General features: G+C 39.8%; 1 long non-coding RNA gene across 2 annotated transcripts in view; it reads right to left on the bottom strand.

The window, feature by feature from the left end:
• LOC120405011 overlaps positions 1 to 15,254 on the bottom strand; it is a 43,260-nt gene extending 28,006 nt beyond the window's left edge. For both annotated transcript variants that reach the window (XR_005598315.1, XR_005598314.1), the window contains exon 1: positions 15,133 to 15,254. This is a non-coding gene — a long non-coding RNA (uncharacterized LOC120405011). The remainder of the gene's footprint in view (positions 1 to 15,132) is intronic.
• Positions 15,255 to 18,394: the final 3,140 nt, after the last annotated feature.

The raw sequence follows: 18,394 nt of genomic DNA, 5'->3' as shown, positions 1-18,394 counted from the left end.
ACAAGCAAATATGGTTTAATTTGTTGTTTAAAAAGGCCTCACCCTATTCTTTAAAATATAGGTCCCTATATCGTATGTGTGCAGGACTCCATGTGTTCTGCAATTCCACTCCCAGGGAGTTTACTATGGAATTCACCCTTGGACACAGAATTGTGCTTCAGATTCTCAGCTTTCAATTTTTTTTAAAATAATGAGTGTATTATATACATAGATAGCCATGATGTCAGGAACCAAGCATAAACTAATGCAATGTTGCATGCCTGAGTCAATAGAGAATCTCTCCATATACTATATCATAAAGATGCTGTTAAAAATGCTAGTATGTGATTATCACTTGGGATACTGGCATGTCTCTAGCAAAAATCAGCAGGTTTCAATCTAAAATGTACAATGCACTTTTGGGACTAGAGTTCAGTGAGAATAACTCAGGGAACTTTTTGGTGACTTCTAAGAAGAATTTCTCTTAAACTGTGCCCCTTTTATTTAATTTCTTGCCAACATTTCTGCAAAATAAGTTTTGTTCAGGACAGTGAATTTTTAGCTTGTAGCCAGGATTCATCATGGAGTACAATTCATTTTGCAATCAAAAAGAATTTCAGGCAGAAACAGAAATAAAGGGTAGGTCCTGCCAGTCAGGGAATAGAAACAATACCATGTGACTAAGATCGCGAAACTCAGCTGGGATATTGAAGTACTTGAAGCAATACTTGCTGCAAACATTTCATGAACAACCCAGAGACTGATATTTGTTTGCACAAAGCATTTGCTAAATGATTATGAATAGCAAACAAATACCTAATAACACAATCTGGCTCAGCTCCTCAAATGTATTTAGGAACCTAATGCCCATTGAATTCAGTGGAAGCTGGGCACCTACATACTTTGAGGATCTGTGCCGCTGTTAATAGACAATTTGTGAACAAGAAAAAGGATTAAATTTACTGGCTGACTGGTTTGTTGCAAATTATTTGGCCAGCTCTGTGCAGAGGATCAGTACAGCTAATCATGCCATCATGCTTACTTATCTTACATACATATTTACATAAATGCATCTTACATAATATTTAGCCCTGCCATGACTGTACTAGATGATCTCTCAAGGTCCTTTCCAATCCTATGATTCTATGCAAGGACTGTGCAACTGTGAGACTCAGTGATTCCAGATTTTCACTTTAAATGAATGGAATGTCATTGCTGTTGTTACTAAGTACTGTTCAGTTAACTCTCCCCCTAACAATTTTTTATTTCCATGCACCTCTGCACTTCCAAGTTCCGGCTAGAAGCAGAAGCAGAAGTAATAAAATACAAGAAAGGCTATTCTTGTGCTACTTCCGGCTCTACTGGAAGCAGCAAGAACAGGAAATCCCATGAGAAAGCCTGTTGCCTCATAATTTCCAGCCCAGTTGTGCAAACTCAAGTGACTCCATTTAGATAAACTTCAAAAAAGCGTCCTTCAAACGTGGCAGATCTTTATCTGAACCAAACCCCAACTCCAAGTCTCTTGAGGTTCACTCATCCCGAATTTGAACATGCACAAAGATAATGTAACTAGCAGAAGATGCAGAGGGATGAATAGTGATCATCCTGAGGATATTCATTCACTCTCAGCTCAAGACACCCTAAACATGCATTTCCAAACTGTATAGTTAGCCACATAACCCTGCATGCTACACATAAAGGCGTGGAACACAATTCAAGATCCCAACATCTCTGCCTCCACACATGTAAACAAATTATGTAAAGGACTTCCATGGGGAAAAATCCTGCCCTGCTTAGTGGCTATGAGCACTCTGGCCATAGTAGAAGGAACAGAATCCATGATCTCAAGTTCCCACCCCTGCTCTGAGTTCACACCCCCTTGTTGGGCTCCCTGTGCCTCAGTGCACTGAAATCTTTGTGAGGTGGGTCTGGTGGATCCAGGACTTTGCTGACCCACTGGCCATTCATTCTGCAGAGGGGAGATGCAGGAGCAAGCCACTAATGCCATCAAGACATGCACATAACAAAGCCTAACTATGGGACCACATGCTTATAATCCTATTTATTCCTTTCTTGCTATTTCCTCTGCATTGTTGTTGAGTTCATGCATTGTGTCTTGTCTAAAATGTTGATTGTAAGCTGTATAGAGAGGGACTGTGCCTATTAATTTGCATGTAAAGTATCTAGCCTTCTTTGGAGCACCATATAAGTAGCAATAATTGAGCAAGTGCGCCTTTATGTGTTTTGTTAACAGCTTTATGTTGTGCAATAAGAACGTATAATAATAAAATCAGCAATGACTTTATATTTATAATATATAATTATAATATAATATATTTATAAATATAAAAATATGGAAAGGGAATCTTTTCACTGACTTCAGTGGGCTTTGGGCCAGGCCCACAGTGAGATGAGGATCTTAAAACTATTCTAAAATGTTTTGCAGAAGCTTTGCAGTTTAGCTTTAAGATGGACACACACGCTGTCAGAGATGATGACTCAGATGTAAGCCCTTCCTGAAATGTCACTCTCAAGAACAAATGTCTTCCCTCTCAGTAACTGATACAATATTTCTGGCTCTGCAGCTGTGATACCAGATTGCATTTTCAGTATTTCTTTGGAAATGTAAAAACCTTGTTGTAATCATCTGCTTCAACACGTAGCACCAGTCAAACTGCCTACATGGTGCTGCCGCTCTTTGTTTCCCCTCATGCATGTCCAGGATGCAGCTTTCTAATGATGTGCAACACTTGGGACATTTGGAGATGGAATGTAACCACTTGAAACTGTTTGGTTTGTCACTTTTGGATTTGCTACATAAGGATATGTTAATGCAAACGAGGTCTGTTTATAATATTAATCAGACAAAGGAAGAAATTCCTCTGAAGTCTGTATAATGCAATGAGCAGACTTCTTGATTAGTAACATATTGATTGTCTATTCTTATTTCAGATGTTAGCTCAGGGATGTGGAGAGAGCTGGGAGAAGAAAAATGTGAGATGCATGACGTGTTCGGGATTCAGTCTGTGAAACTGGAAAAATATTTACACGATTAGATTACGCTTTTATGTAATATTTTCCTTTTGTGTAATATTTGGATATGCAGCTGAATTTTTAGGTACTTACCCAGATCAAACCACACCTCTGAACATTGGAGCAAACATGGTGAGAGGCAAAATGAAAGGGACATGTCCCCCCAACCTTTAATAACTCTCTTGATGTCCCATTAGTGGTGATACAAGACTCGTGCATTTTCACACAAGTGCTGGCCCCCCCTCCCCATCATTTCTTTAGACAGCACTTACGCACATGCTTAACTGTAAACACTATAATGGGACTACTCAAAGGTTAAAAGCTAAGCATGTGCTTAAGTGCTTTCCCAGATCAGGATCCTAATCCCACCTCTTAATCTTTAGAGCTTCACCCCTCAATATTGATAATCAATTCTTTGTTGGCAAGACGCATTGATAGCTGCGGAGCAAGGAATCTTAAACATTTGCCCAGTTTGATCATGCATGAAAACAGTCCATCAAATGCAATGCACAGCAGCCAGCATGCTTAATGTTCCTAGCCAGAAATAACTTCAGTGGGTATCGGCTGCTGTATCCTGTCACCAGTTATTTACCAGCTCACAATACTCTCATTTATTAATAATACACATTTTTGATGCCTTAGTCATAGGAAAAGCAGCAAATACTTTTTGCATTACTCAGTGTTTTCATCCCCCTGGGTCTTATCTCCTGCTTTAATTTACTGTTTGTTATTTTAAAAAGGAACTTTCACTTTTGGTTAGATTCAGAGCCCACCCTGGATTTCCCCGGGATGGGCTGAAGTGCATTAGATGTAACATTAACTAGCATTAATGTGGAAACTTAGAATCCAAAAAGAACTTGTACCACTGCCCAAAAATGAGTCATTGTCCCTTTTCTCTTTTTAGCCAACTGCAGATTCAGAAGCTGTGAGACAGTTTCCTGCAGATAAGAGATAAATCGAAGGGAAACCTGGCAAAAAGATGATGGTCAAGCTGCAAGATATCATTTCCTCCAAAGCTCCTACATACTAATTAACCATTCCAGACATATTTTCAATAGCATTTAGGGATTTCCTCATCAAAATAAACTTCCTCCCATGTTATCTTCGTTTTTGGCATCTGGTAATATAGTTTGCTATAAGAATCAGGGTTAAAAATTCCTAACACGGGTTATATATATATATATATCTTTGAAGTTTTGCCAGTGTTGCATTGGAATCCTAGTGCCTGATCCAACTCCCACTGTAGTCAACGAGAACTTTGCTATTAACTTGAATAGTAGCAGGATTGAGCTCCCATCCTTCTGCATCCAGATTTTTTCACTTATGCATTACGACTTGTTTATAACAAACTACAGATGGACTCAACTCATAAAATTCAGATAAATATCCATTTCCAAAGTTTGCACTGTTTGGATCACAGATTTTGCATTGGACCCAGCCCTTTAATATACTGCTTATACATTTTCCAAATCTCACTTTGAAACAGAAAATATTGTCAGAATGAAAGTGTATCTGCCAAAAACAAAATTTTCATTATCCTCTCCTTAATTTTTTCTCCTTTAGAAGCTGATTTCTTAACTGCACAATTAGTTTTAAGGTTGCCATTGAATGTAAACTCGTCATACCTGATTTGTAATCTTTTCTGTTTCAAGTGCTATCAATTATTTTCTAACTAGATGCTCCTGTGGGTTCAGCTGTCACTAAGAGCAAATTTGAGCACAATAGGTTGCTTCCTATTTCTCAAAGAATCTGAAGAGTGTCAAGACTTGACAGGCAGCTCCAGTTTTAAGATGAAGCAGATAAGTTAGGTTTTTCTATTAGGCACTTTTAAAGGGAAGGAGATAAAAGGAAGTATTGTTTCTGGAGAAGTAATGCCATTTATGGTGCACATTTGCATCTATTAAGAATAAACTGCAATTACTTTGGGGCACAAAACCCAGCATATTTTCACTGCTTTAGATGTGAAAATGCCTACTGTTTTTTTAGACCCTGCACTCAAACACATTTGTGTTGTAATATTTATCTTGCAAAGAGCTTGTTTAAAATACGTTAGAAAAAAAATCCTAAAATGAAGTGTATGATATAGTGCAAACATTGTGTACAAGCAAACACGCACACACACAGAGAAATGGTTTCTTAACCAAATTACATTTTGGTGAAATTCATCCAACTCTGAACTAAATTTATCTCTGGTATAATTCTACTTATTTAAAAGGAGTTACATATGCCATGGTAGAATGTGTCCTGGTGATTACTCTGTTTACTATTACTCAAAGCAGAAACTAATGCAAAATATGAGGAACACCATGAGTAACAATGTCATGACTTTTAGTGAATCACTTATTCTGGCTCTCTTTATCTATCAGTAACCATCCTATAATGCACCCATATTATACTTGAAAATAGATGAGAATAATGGTTAAATTCAGCCTTAAGGTGAACAGGTGCATCACGGACTTTCATCATCTATTTGTGTAAAGAAATGTAGCACAATTTATAGAACATATCCTATTGTTTTAAGAGAGTGTAGCATGGGAGACTGACAGTCCTGAAGACTGAAGCCCTGTAATTATTCACAGGACAGGTACAGCATGAATAGCAGGAGCACAACTTTGCTGTACCTCATCTCTTTGTGTTTGAGAGGGAAGGTCAGTCCGTCTCCTTGCCCATTCAGTCCTTGTCTTTGCTAGTGAGTATGCCAACAAGTGTGCCATCTAGTGTCAGTAGTATTGGTGGGCTGTGTATGGACACTTGTCCACTATGAACTGGACAGAGAACTTTTTAATTTTTTAATGAAGGGGAAAAGCTCTGATAGTTCAATGTGTCACTTGTTCATTATTTAGGGATGGGTCCAATACCCATTGACTTCAGTGGAACTACTGACATGCTTAAAGTTATGCACATCTCTTAAGTATCTCGCTGAATCAACAACTTAATGTTAGATTGTGTGGGACAGATTCTGCCTTCGGGTACATCACTGGAACCTTACTGTATGAAACAAGAACGCTCTTGAATCTGAAGATGGAATTTGACACTCTGGGTTTTAAATTTGCAATTAGCATACAATTTTAAACTTTAAAACATTTTTTAAAATTTCAGCATAGGGCAAACACCCAGCATGGAAAATTTCATCTTGAATGCTTAAAGTTTAGGGAAGCTATAAGCAACTGAAACAATGGTTTTATAATGGGAAGTGTTGAGTAACCTAAACTATAGGTACCACCTATAATACACCCTGTTACTAAGAGGTCCACAGAGCAAATCAGAAAGGAGAATGTTACCCATAAGGACAATCAATCAACTCTCAAACTGCAAGGAGCAATATTATTTTTGCTTGAAAAGCATGGAACTCCAAAGTCACACCTTCACAACCACCAAATTAGAATTAGGTGTTAATTATCACCTGTGTTTGGCAGCCCCAATTTATTGGAAGCACTTGCTTTGATCAAACTTCTGAATATATCTGATCTGAAACCTGGTTTGAATTGATTTAATTATTATAATACCTGGATTTAGGGATTTCAAATACTGCAATTAAGTATTTCATGTGTCCTAGACCAAGGGGATATGAGCAGTTATTACAATTGGAGTAGCCAGAGATAGAAATTATTCTATTCCTACAGCTGAGGAATGATCTAGTCTCTAGCAAAAGACATCAGATATTGAAATGATACAAAACTTGAACTTACTGAGCGTGTAAATGTAACTCTTGTATATCAGGTGTACATTTAAAAAATATTAGTGTCTTTATTAAGGTTCCAGATGGAAATTTTAATACATTCTTTTTTTTCTTCATAGAGGCACCTGATATGATTGCACCTTATTACCACTGCCATTTGCACTGTCTTTAAAATGCCTTATGATTACTGTTATCATTAGCATGGACAAGTCAGGTACAAGTGTGTAGCAGCTTCAATAATATGGCAATTGGGAACTGTGAAATTTAAACATACATATAATAGCATTGCAATCAGAGACAATGGGCAAAATTTATCCTGGGTTTAATTGACTTCAGTGGAGGCAAACCAGTGATTAATTTGGCTCAGTTACTTTAAATTAGGAACATAAGAGCTGCTGTAGTAGAATGACCAATAATCCAGCTAGTCCAATATCCTGTCTCTGACAGTCACCAGTACTAGCTACTTCAGAGGAAGGTGCAAGAACCTTGCAGTAGGCTGTTATGGGATAACTTGCCTCAGGAAAAATTTTCTCTAAAAAGCTGACTTATGATCTAATATACAAAGGCATATCCCTAAAATGTTATTGGGTGCGCTATGATATTGAACTATAGACTTGACAAAAACCCACCCAAAACCTTGTATTGGACCCTAAAGCTCACCAAACATAGGGTCTCCCAGACTCTTAGCATTATTATCTTCTGCAGTGGAGCCTTAGCTGCAAATGCCAAGTTTGTGATCCCAGAGAATGAAACGTCAGGAACCAAAAGCAAGACCAATATGGTACTTCTTAACCACCGTGACAAAACACAGGGAAAGAAGCAATGAATCGGAGACCATTTAAGGTTTTAAAATTTATCATCTGATTATTGTTTTGTCTCTTATATTTACATGGCAATGATTTGTAAACCCATTAAACTTCCTAAATAAATAAACAGAGTTAAAAAAATTTCTCATCATCACCTTGAATTTCAGCCAAAACCAAACAGATTTCTAGTGTAGAGTGTTGTGTAAATGTAAAAATAATGTGCACAACATCTACCAACTCTGCTTATCCACCCCATCATTGGAGCTGTTTGAATGATATTCACAAATAATTTTTTCAACTGATTTCTTTTTAGAAAGTGTTGATCAATTTATCAGACTATTTTTTTCCATTGTGCAGCCAACCCCAAATAAATCTGATGAATCGTTTATGTGTATGTTTGTCAGATAATTTTTTGTGAATATTTATTTGGTAATTAGTGAATAAATTATTCACCTTTTAAAATTATTCAACTATCTGTTAACTATGATGATGATTATGGGGAACAAAACTAAATCATAATGATATTTATGTAAAAAAAATGTACTTGCTTCAGATGAGCATGAAAGTGGATGAAAGTTTATTATTTGTACTATTTCATTGTCAGGTAAGGAAAAATACCAAAGTAATAATAATAATGGCAATTTTTTTACACACACACACAGAGTCACACAGTCACACACGCACACACACACACAATGTTTGCTATTAAACTCACAGATTACTTGTGCATTTTCAGGGAAAGTTTCTGTTACTCTTACTCATGCTGAATGGTACCTTACTCTAAGAGTAGTCCATTGTTTTCAGTGGGACAAGTTGCAGAAGAAGGTATTACCCAACGTGAGTAAGGATGTCAGAATCTGGCACTAAATATTTGTTTATAATTTCATTCATGTCTTATTGGAAAAAAATATTCTCTGAAAAAAAGGAAATAATCTCTCTAAAGAAGCCAAGAATGTTTCCTCCAACTCCTTGAATAGCTTTACAATAGTGATTTCATCAGCTGAACCATCTGCTTGGTTTTATGTATTGGTGCTGTGTGGATCCATGACAATGAAGTCAGAGGGAGTAGTGAGGAGGCAGCTGCTTAGATCAATGTCTGTCCACTCCTAAGCTTGCCAAAACCAACAGTGTGTCTTTACAGTTGATCTAGGGAATGATGTTACATAAATGGGATGTTTGCACTAATGACTAAGTCAAATACATCTGGAGGGCTTTTTCTCCTGAAGAAACTAAACTGATATAGCAATATAATGCAATCTCCTTATTATGTAAATCATAGGACAGACAGCTGAGGACATTATTTAAATTAAACTGGAGAAATTATTTAAGAAATTTCCCCTTTTCTTGCCCCCACCCCATGAGTTTTGCAGGTAGCAGAACAGAATGGAAAAGGAAGAGAGCCTTCTGTGAGTAGAACTCAGATTCTTCCAGCTCAGAACTATCTGAATGCATAGTTGTTGAACATGAAAATAAATCTCAACATGTGTCATATTAACTATATTCAAAATAAATCAACAATTTAGGTGTCCACTAATGATGGGACTTGGGAGGTTGGGTTTGAATAAGTGTTCGAAAGTTATGATATCTACGTGAGCGATCCAAAACTCTGGGACCTGCACAATGGAGCCATTTCCTATTTCTGGTCCTAGGGAGTGTGAATATAAAAGACAATAGATTCAAATGTGATGTAAACTTTTCTGAACCCCAGAAAAGATTAATTTCCTTTTCATTTCAACTTTGGGAGCAGAGGCGTGGCCCTTTTATTTTATTGGAGCTGTTTCACTCATCACCGGGTATTAGAGCAGTTTTTATTACTGTTTTTGAATTTTAGTTACTATCTGTGGGTTAGCATGTACCATCCAAATACTTTCATGGAGAGGAAGAATACCACACCAATACAAACTCATATGTGCTGGTGTAACAGGGCTGGGGGACACTGATGTAATATTATGTATAACTCTTCCTGCACCTTAACTTGACATTTTGCTGAAACACAGGCCAGAGTTCTGTCTTTTCTGGACTTTTCAGGAAGCATAACAGAGTGAAACCTACCACTATTGTATGTGAAACCCTGATACATTGTTGTTAATAGTTCCCAGTAAATTTCAAAGAGAGATTACCATACACATTCTTAGAAAAACAAACATTTGATGCACACAGAAAAGATTGTAAATAGCATCAGACTTGTAAATAGTATTTGGAATACTATGAACAACTTTTATATAAAAGCTATTAGACAATAAATCTGCTGGTGTTTCTATTAGAGACTTCCCAACTTTGTTTCTGTTGGATACATTCAAATATTAGGTTTCAACATAATGTTTTCTGTCCTTCAGCACAACAGTCAAAACACATTCCCCTCTGACCTTCTCTCAGAGATGGTTTCTCAGTCTTTACAGTGTGGTCATAATATGCAGTATGGACTCTTCAGACCTTGAGAAGAATGGCAGCATCCAGGAGCACTGGAATGGGGGGAGGGGGGAATGGCCTTCCCACTTTTCGGCAGCCCCCCCACACCCCTCTGAGGCCCACCCCACTCCGGCCAGGCCAGCGGCTGGAGCCTGACCATGGAGCCTGTGGGATGCTGCAGACCTTCCACCTGCCCAGGGTCAGGGGGTCAAGAGCTGCTCCCACTCATGTCCCCACCCCTGCCACCCAGGGCACCAGGGTCCATGGCGCCTCACAGCTGAGCTGCCCGTGCACCTCACGCAGCTCTTACCTGGGCCTGGCTCCGTCTGGGAGGCCACAGCCCGGCCATGGTAAGAGCCATGTGGGAAGCTGTGGGGAGCCACACCATGGACCCTCCACGTGCCCTGGGCGGGCCTGCAGGGTGGGGACACAGGCTGAGGGCTGCTCTTGACCGCCCCCATCCAGGCAGGTGGAGGGTCCATGGCACGACTCCCCACATCCATAGATGCCAACTTCCTCAGTTCCTGGAGGTGTTCAACCCCCGCTCCACCCCAGGACCCACCCCCCTCTTCACCCTTTCCCCAAGCCCTCACCCCCACCCACCCCTCTTCCTGTGCCCACTTCTCCCCCCCAGCATCTCCTGCATGCCGCTGAACAGCTGATTGCTGTAGGTGGGAGGTGCTGGGATGGGGAGGATCTGATTGGTGGGGCTGCTGAGCACCCACTATTTTTTTTCTGTGGGTGCTCCAGCCCATGGAGTTGGCACCTATGCCCACAGCTGTGGGGAGTTGCAGACCCTCTTTCCCCGGGTGGGGGGCCCGTGGGGTGGGGACATGGGCCTGGGGCTGTTCTTGATCCCCCCATTCTGGGCAGGTGGAGGGGCTGCAGCTCCCAGCCTGCTCCCAGCCTGCTCCAGCTCCTGGCTTGGCTGGGGGTGGGGCCTCGGGTGGAGAGATGAGATGGGAGGGCCTGGCCCCTGCCCCACCCCCCGACTTTTGGGCAGGCTTTGCGACCCCTGGCAGCATTTCAGTCCTTCCAAACACTTCAGCAAACCAATAATCCTAGGTCTCCAGAGCTAACAGCAGTGCAGCCCTAGGACTAATAGCTGACTGGTACTCAATTGCTGGTGAAGCAGAAATCTGTAGTCTGTATCCAAAGTGGTACAGGGATTTGGATCAGCATATAAAATATCCATTCTGTGGATCTTTACAAGACTCGCAGTCTGCCCGGCACTAGCTTCTCTTCATACACTCAGCTGAGTCAGGCAAGAATTTAAGAACACTCACATCTCTTCTAACCATCAGAGGAGTGAAGTTCTGAAACAGTGAGCAGTGGGGACAAAAACCTAACTGGCTTCAAGACTGACCTTGATAAGTTTATGGTGGGGATGGTATGATGAGATTGCCTACAATGGCATGTAGCTGATCTGCAAATGTTAGCAGCAAATATTTCCAACAGCTGGTGATGGGAAACTAGATGAGGAGGGCTCTGAGTTTTTACAGAGAATTCTTTCAAGGTGTATGTCTGGTGGGCCTTGTCCACATGCTCAGGATCTAACTGATTGCTATATTTGTGGTTGTGAAGGAATTTTCCCCCGGGTCAGATTGGCAGGGACCTAGAGGAGGGGAGGGGGGTCGTCTTCCTCTGCAGCATGGGACATGGGTCACTTGCAGGTTTAAACTAGTGTAAAGTGTAGATTCTCTGTAACTTGAAGTCTTTAAACCATGATTTGAGGACTTCAGTAATTCAACCAGAGGTTATGGAGTGGGTGGGTGAGGTTCTGTGGCCTGCAATGTGCTGGTCAGACTAGATGATCATGGGAGTCCCTTCTGGCCTTAAAGTCTATGAGTCAATGAGTCACTAAGTGCTGTCCCCATTCTGGCTCTTTAACTGAGACAGAAGCCTGGTTTAACTCAGTTAGCTGGTAGCTAAATGTGAATTCCAGAGGCTTTGTAGTCTCTCGTGGTAACAAATGCTTCCCTTCCAGTTCTTTCTCTAGGTCCAGAAAACATATCACAGTGGATCAAACATTATCCTAATTCCTTAGTAAGTAAAGTTGGACTAGCACTCGCCTGTATCCAAAGTGGCACAGGTAATGGGACCCAACTTTGACAGCAGACATACCTCTTGGTCTTGCATCAATACAGAGTCCACAGGTTTGTCTATATTTATAATCTTTTCTCCTCAGCTCCCTCATGCTCTGGTTAACTCAGCTTGCGGAGTGTGACTACGGTATGACCTGCCAGATGGATAGTCCACACTGAAAACTTTCTATAGAGCTTCGGAAACAGCTACTGAGCATGTTTAGTAAATGCCACAACCTGTTTCTGGGCCATTTTAGCTGAGTTGCCCAGCCCTGTCCTCTGCATATGTGCAGAGACCAGAGTATGTCTCCTCCCCACTGCTTCTCTCCCTTTATTTAGGTCAAACAAAATCAAATGCTGCAATGTAAAGCATGTTGGCTACAATGGTACATATGGAAGAGGAGAAATACACATAGAGGGCATTCTTCCTAGCCCTAATGAAACCCATGCACGACCCTTGCCATGAGCAACTTTGACATCTTTGCTTCTGTGGGACAATGGAATTTCTACCACAAAGATAAAGCTTGTCTGGGCAGAACTTTCTCGGAAAGTGGCCCAAACCTGTGGAATGAACTCCCCCAGGAACTAAGGCCCTTCACCAACCTTACCATCTGCTGTTCCAACTGCAAGCTTCATTTCTTTACACCAACATAAAGCAACATGTAAAATTAAATTCCATAACAAAATACTCTACTACACACACTCCACCTGGAGCAAGCACGGGGGACAAACATGTGACAGACATGTAGTTATGTTGCTTAATACACTTCTGAAAGGCACTCTGGTGATAAGTGTGATAAAAGTACCTATATAGAACAGATTAGCTTCACAGGCTTGAAGTGCTTTGGGTTTCAGGGTGCAGAACGTGGTGGGGAAAGACTGGAGGTGGGATTGCACTGCTCTTCACAGTTTCATCTCTCATCTGAATTTCCAGAACATGTGCCATGGTATATCACATATGGCCCATGCATCAACCAAGACTGTGATATTTCCCACCTAACTTCCACACACCAGTGATTTTTCACATGGGAGGACACAATTTGCACCTTACAACCTGCCTTGTTTCATTTGTGATTGTTTTCATTCCTTTTATTTTTTTCCTCATTAGCAGTGTTAACTCATTCTTCTTTGGAATGTATTGGCTTCTGATAAATATGAATAATTGTTCAGTAATAAGGGGAGTTAGAGGCACAAATCAAGTAAAAATGTACCCGTTATAAAGCCATGAACTTAGCTTTGTACATTTTTTCTCTATTGCTAGACAAAGTGTAAGGAAAACCTATATTCACCACGGAAAAATTCTATGGCTATTATTTGGTTATTTCATCAGTGATGATAAATCATAAAGTACTGTCACTTTCAGTGTCTTTTTTTTAATGATATTTTCAGCTGAGAGCAGAGTTGGCCTTATTTTTGGTGTTTGCCAGTCTTGTTTCTGGACAAATGGCACATATGTTCTTTACTGCCGTAGGCTACGTAGTCTGCACAGTATTTCAGTCTGTTTTACACTGAGTTCTACCTAATATAACTAAAACATAACTACATGCGTTCAGACATCCCTATAAATAAATTTTGCAGCAGCTCAAGCATTGCAGTAATTGACAGCTACGTTAGCTATGTATTTTTGTACCAGACACTTTCTAACGCCATAAGTATGATTTAATGGCAAGAGGCAAAATTTTAATCCCTGTCTATGTGAAGATTCACTTTCATAAATAGCATGTCTGTGTACTATCAGTACAGCATAAGCTGCAGGTATACTACACTTTCTTCACTGATCTTTATTCCTAGATTTTGCTCTTGGGAGCAAAATTTTCAATCTCTTTACCTCTAGCTGGCCAGGCCCAATATGGCCAGTGTTTAATCCTATCTTTCCACTTATAAAGATCTGTATTTATCTTTGTATCTTTGCATAACAGTAATTACTCTGTAAGGCAGGGATCTCATTCTGACTCCCTGCTAGGAAGCACATTTTTTAGTGTTTGATTTTCTGGGCATAGCACGGATCCATTTAGCAATCATAATTAAATAAATAATATTTTGCTAAAAACAGCAAGATCAAAAATCATTATCCCAGGAGTGCAAAATCTCTTTCCCACATTGTTGGGATCTGGGTACAAGCAGTAACTTATTATTTTCTGAAGTATGGAATGCATTTATTCTTGGAACACATGTCCTTTTAATACCCTCTGGTTCATGAGCTGGTTGCAAAGCTACAAATTTGCTATAAAATTCCTTTTAAGACGCTGTGCTGCTAGAAATTTGTAGAATAATAGAGGCTCTTTCATCTTTACTTTTGAAACATGTAATTTGCTTTAACAGGACCTGATCAGCCATTAGAATCCACTCTGTATTTTATGTGTTTAACAAAAAACATACTTGTACAAAGCAAAATAAGAATGCATGCAAGGCTCAAATGTATGTATTTATGTTTAATGTATAATAAGGTCTTGAATAGCACCTTTCATCCCAAAGGGCTTTACAGCTATGTGCAAACATCACTACTGGAATGCAGGCCCCTCCAGGAAGGACGGCTGCAACCAGCTTGGGCACAGCATGCTAGTAGCATAATGCAGTATTTAGGGGCATTAGAGTGGGAATCAGGAAGTGTGGGTTCTATTCCTTTCTGTGCCACAGACATGCTCTGAAACCTTGGGCAAGTTATTCACCTTTGTCTCCCCTTTCACCCTACTTCTGCCTTGTCTATTTAGGTTGCAAGCACTTTGGGACAGGGACTGTCCCTCATTATGTGATTGTACAGTGCTTAGAACAAGGGTTGGGAGCCTCTAGCTACTACAGCAACATAATAAATAATAATAATAAGTGGGGGAAATAATAATAAAACATAACAATAAGTGGGGGAAATGGTAAATTTAGGAAATGACAGTAGGTAAACTCTTTTTCTTAGGGAAAATGCCATGTGATTGTTAGTGTTGATGCAGAAATGTACACCGGCAAATGCAGAGCAAGCAATTTATCTTCCTCAGAGTTAAGCAGCCCTGAGATCTGAGCTCACAGTCCCAGATCTTAACTATAACCTAACTTGTAAACCTTACGGTTCCAATCTTGATTCGGGTGGAAAAATCAGAAAATAAGTTTAATGAGAATTTTAAAAAAGTCTAACACATTTTCATTTCATTACCTTTTTAACAGTGAAGATAACTAACCATTGGAACAAGTTACCAACAGTTGTGATGGATTTCCCCTTGGCAATGTTTGAATTGATTGGCTGTTTTTCTCAAACCTATGCTCTAGTTCAAACACAAATTATTCTGGGTAAATTCTATAACCTGTGTGTACAGCAGGTCAGATTAGATGATCACAATGGTTCCCTTCTGACCTCATAAACGATGAATATATTATATGGGCTGCTGTTTTGTTTTTTGAATTTTTTCCATGGGATTTTTTTTCCTTTTGATATCAGTAATTTTCTAGAATGAAAACTTTCAGTTCTAAAATGTATTTTTATTTTAGATTGACAATAAAAATTTTTGAAAAATACAAATTGGTGTTGAAAAACGCTCAACTGAAAAAACAGTTGACCAATCAAAGCTGGCAATCCCGAAACAAAAATATGAAAAATGACAGAATATGTCAAAACCAACAGACCAAATATTTTTTGTCAATAATTGTCATCACTTTTTAAAAAAAAAAGATAAGTCTGGTAAAACAAATGTTTTATGGAATTTTTTTTTAAAGGAAAAGGCACACAGGTTAAACACAGAGCTCCATCTATTCCCAGCAACTCTACAGATATATCAGGGACTACAACACATCCAGGCATTATGTTCTTATAAGGGGATAATAAAATGATATACACTGTTGTTGTCTGACATATATTTAAGTAACGTTTAAGATGGCGTTTGTGAAGTTAGTTTTCAAGTATACTTTACTATCTTTATCATGAGATATAATATGGGCCTTATTTGTATGTGTGGTTATTTAAAAACAACAACATATAATTTAGCTGACCAAATGATCCCAGGCCCTATAAAACATTCTATGATCCTTCTAACTGGATACACTGAAGCCTGGTGGAAAACAGATGTGAACAACTGCAGGCATCTGTGGAGCTGAAACCAAGATGCTAATGACTACATTATATTTGTCTAAGACTAGGGAAACTATATCAGTTGCTTCACCTCCTTTGAAAGAAAAAAATATGATCCCTGAGTCAGAGACCTACTAGTTTATTAAAAGGATGAAATCGCAGCTCAGCTGGTGATAGACTGAAATGTGATCATCTAGAGGTTTTTACAATCTAGAGCCAAAACTATTTTTCTTTACTCATGCAAATAATCCTCATTGTGACATATGTTCCCATTGACTTCAATTGGACTACTTGTATGAGTAAAGGATCAAGCTGAAACAGTCACATCTATTTCATTTTACACTTGCAAGCAATATGTATTTGCAACTTTAATTCTAGTTCAACAACATGGTTTTTAATCCTATGGGAATATTCAGAATAAAAAAATACCACTGAATAAGAGATGATAGAGTCATGTGTAGTGATCAGCATAGGACTGTGAGAAGTAGTTCATGATAGCTGAACTTGATTGCATGACAGGCGGATTGGTGGATGGGGGAATATTGTAGCTGCAGAGTGCTGAGAATGAAGACATGGATTTGATAGATTCATGAAATCTGTGAGATTTATTTTGGTTGTAAACTCTTTGAAGCATGTCTGGATTAAGACAATCTGAGGCCCTAGGCACATTACACATGGAGGCTCTGTGCGCCGGGGAATTAGTGCAAGGGCTATCCACACAAAAGCTGGGTTCTGAGCTGAAGGAGATCCCACTACTTCTCTTTGGGAAAGCTCTGGCATCCCCCTCCTCAGACAAATGCTCCCAGTCCTCAGGCAAGCTGGGGTCCATCCCAAAGAAGGAAGAACTCAGCTGACTGGAGGACATTCTGTGTGACAGCCCCTATAAATATCACCACACAAAAGCCATGATGAGATGCTGACACTGAGGACCATACTCAGAATCTTCAGCTCGAATGGCGTCTGTGGGAACCCTCCCAAAGGGTTTCAGCGATAACAGCCCAGGAAGTTGAATGGAGCAGATCCCACCTCTAGAGCTATTATTTCAGGCTGTCTGCAAACTCAGGCAGACATCATTGCAAAATGTCTCAGGTCATATCTTCAAGCTTTTCTGATTCTGAGGACTAGACACACAATTGTTTTTTAGTGAAATCTGAGATCCTGACATCCTCATGAGGCTCAAGATGTTGCGGTCCTCGTCATGGCCCCATAGTGCCTATGCCTTAATCTTGCCCTGCTGTGTTCTGTAAAGTACATAGCATACTATATAGTTAGTGTTATATACATTAATAATAATAATAATAAATAATAATGCCAGTAGCCTACTGAAATCAAAGGGACTACTTGAAGAATTAAGAATTTGACCCTAGAGCTTTAGCCTATAGAGCTACTATGCTGTTTTTCAATCATTTTAATAATAAAATAATTAATAAATAACACTGTATTTGTTTAGAAGGACATAAGCTCCCATTTTCCAGCTGCTTCTGCAGCTGACATTTGCTTATTGAGCCAAATCCATATCTCACAGCAGACCAGAGGGAATGTGTCTGTTCTGGTTCCTAAGAAACAAAGCAGGGCAAGGGCAGGCCAGGGCTATTTCTACTGGCCTTTCAGGTCCAGTGTGGGTGGCTGAGAACTTTGGACCAAAGTCCTTCTTTTACAAAGCCGACCCAGTGATGTGAGTTTTGAACAGAGCTCACGGAATTAAACCCAGCAGAGGAAGAGAATGATGCAGTTTGTCATGAAACTAACAACCTCTGCCTCACTCCAGGAGAGGAAATCACTTCCAAAACTGCAGAAGGCTAGAATCAAGAATCTGAAGGAAGAATCTAAGTACTGAGGGGCATTATAGGTATCTGTGTCACCTAGTAAAAAGGTCATGATATTTCTTATTCAGAAAATATATTTAATTTTGGCAAACTTAAAAAAAAAAAGAAAACAAAAGTTTGTCAGCTTGGGCCAATGGGCAGATGGTTGGGTCTCTTTGCTTTGCACAAGTGGACTATAAAATCCAACCGAGCTTTGCACAGGACAGGCTTTAGGCACCAGCAAACCAAGCACGTGCTTGAGGTGGCACAATTCCAGGGGCGGCATTCCCAGAGGTGTGGGTTGTTTTGGGGGGGTTTTTTTTGCTTCGGCAGTTGTGCTCTTGCAGGTTGTTGGGGGGGTTTTTTGGGTTTTTTTTGCTTGAGGCGGCAGAAAACCTAGAGCCGGCCCTGGCTCTGCATGTGAACATATGTGGAAACTTCTTTAACATATAAAGCCAAAGATTTTTCAAACCTGTGTGGCTAAAGTTAGGCCCCTAAGTCCATATTTGGCATCTAAATATATGACTGCGTTTTCATGCTGAGTACCC

The sequence above is a fragment of the Mauremys reevesii genome, linkage group 4 (genome assembly GCF_016161935.1).
Source record: "Mauremys reevesii isolate NIE-2019 linkage group 4, ASM1616193v1, whole genome shotgun sequence".
Taxonomy (NCBI): Eukaryota; Metazoa; Chordata; order Testudines; family Geoemydidae; genus Mauremys; species Mauremys reevesii.
This window is presented reverse-complemented; position numbering and strand designations above follow the sequence as displayed.